Source organism: Humulus lupulus, chromosome 2, assembly GCF_963169125.1.
Source record: "Humulus lupulus chromosome 2, drHumLupu1.1, whole genome shotgun sequence".
Lineage (NCBI taxonomy): Eukaryota > Viridiplantae > Streptophyta > Magnoliopsida > Rosales > Cannabaceae > Humulus > Humulus lupulus.
Window position 1 is genome coordinate 214,409,802 of NC_084794.1, and position 2,198 is coordinate 214,411,999.

The window sequence follows — 2,198 nt, forward strand, 5'->3', positions numbered from 1 at the left end:
TAATGGTCAAGGGGCTACAGAGGTTCCAAGGGAGCAAGGACCAAGAACATTGAGAGATTATGTACTTCCTACTGTTACAGGAGTGCATTCATGTATTAGACCTCCAACCATTGCTGCAAACAATTTTGAGATTAAGCTAGCAATCCTCCAAATGGTCCAAACAACTGTTCAGTTTGGAGGTATGCCAACGGAGGACCCCAATTTACACATAGCTAATTTTTTGGAGTTATGTGCAATGTTCAAGATGAATGGGGTGAGTGATGATGCTATAAGACTGAGGTTATTCCCATTTTCACTAAGGGATAGGGCGAAGAGTTGGCTGATATCTTTACAGGCGAATTCTATCACTACATGGGAGGAGTTAGCTCAAAAGTTCCTTGCCAAGTTCTTTCCTCCAGCGAAGGCTGCCGAGTTAAGGGGAGAGATTAATAATTTTTATCAGTTGGATGGAGAGTCACTGTATGATTCTTGGGAGCGATTTAAGGAGTTGTTAAGGAAGTGTCCACACCATGGAATAGAAAAGTGGATGTTGGTGCATAATTTTTACAATGGGTTGAATGGAACAACGAGAACAATTATAGATGCTGCGGCGGGAGATGCCTTTATGAGTAAGAGTGCTAATGAGGCATATGAGCTATTAGAGGAGATGGCGATGAATAATTACCAATGACCAACTGAAAGGGGAATTTGATGCTATATCCATGCTTACAGCTCAAGTAGCAGCCTTGACAAAGCAATTACAAAAGACTACACTCCCATCTCAAGCTATGCAAGTTCAAAACCTTTGTGAAGTGTGTGGTACAACCCATCAACCCAACTAATGCCCTACTATAGATATGAATAATATGCCCATGGAAGAAGTACAAGCTATAGGAAATTACCAAAGACAACCCAATAATCCTAATTCCATGTCATATAACCCAACTTGGAAGAATCATCTTAATTTTTCTTGGTCTAATAATCAAAATACTTTATAACCTTATCCTCCACCTCAGCCACAATATCAACCTCCACAAAATAGACCACCGTATCCACAGAAACATGCCCACCAAAACCCTCTACCCGGATATTATCAACCACAAAATAGACCACAACAAATGCCAATGAAACCAGCTGAACCTCAATCTGATGTACTCAACCAATTCATGACTGAAACCAGGGCATCCATAAGGAGTTTGGAGACTCAAATAGGGCAATTGGCAACTTTAATGTCTAATAGAGCTCAAGGAAATTTTCCTAGCACTACAGAAGTTAATCCTAAAGAGCAGTGTAATGCAATATCCTTGAGGAGTGGGACTAAGTATGAGGGGCCTACAGTAGAAACCAAGGGCAAGAAGATAGCGGATCGATATGTCACTAGTCCAGCACAAGAGGAGGTTACTGCACATTTTCTAAAGAAAGAGAAGTCTAATGAAGAAAAGGTTACTTAAGACCTTAACAAGAAAGAAGTGGTACCACTAGTGAGCATTGACCACCATGTTAGAATTCGATATCCACAAAGGCTTCACAAGCATAATTTGGATAAGCAGTTTGCAAAGTTTTTAGAGGTGTTCAAGAAGCTACATATTAATATACCGTTCGTAGAAGCATTAGAGCAGATGCCCAGCTATGTGAAGTTCATGAAGGAAATTTTGTCAAAGAAAAAGAAGCTAAAGGATTATGAGACGGTTGCATTAACTGAAGAGTGCAGTGCAATACTACAGAAGAAACTACCTCCAAAGCTTAAAGATCCTGGTAGTTTCAATATCCCATGTTCTATAGGGGGTTTAGTAGAAACAAAGGCATTATGTGATTTAGGGGCTAGTGTGAATTTGATGCTTCTATCAATCTTTCAGAAACTGAATTTGGGAGAAGCTCGACCAAATACAGTGTCTTTGCAGATGGCAGATAGATCAGTTAATCACCCTCATGGAGTTATTGAGGATGTATTGGTAAAAGTGGGTAAATTCATCTTTCCTGCGGACTTTATTATTTTAGATATGGAGGAAGATGAAAATATTCCAATAATACTTGGAAGTCCATTCTAAGCGATTGGTAGGGCGTTAATTGATGTACAAAAAGGTGAATTAAAGCTGCGAGTGCAAAAAGAGGAAGTTATATTTAAAGTTTTTGCAGCAATAGAAATTCCAGCGTGTTGTAGAGTTGAAGTGGTGAACCAAGGAGAGAACAAGTAGGAAGGCTCTAAGACAAGCTCCATA

The 2,198-nt window shown here is 39.6% G+C and overlaps 1 non-coding gene across 1 annotated transcript; it reads right to left on the bottom strand.

The window, feature by feature from the left end:
• Positions 1-410: 410 nt before the first annotated feature.
• On the bottom strand, positions 411-516 carry LOC133820262 (small nucleolar RNA R71). Its single transcript, XR_009886686.1, has one exon. It is a non-coding gene; the product is annotated as a small nucleolar RNA R71 (small nucleolar RNA).
• Positions 517-2,198: the final 1,682 nt, after the last annotated feature.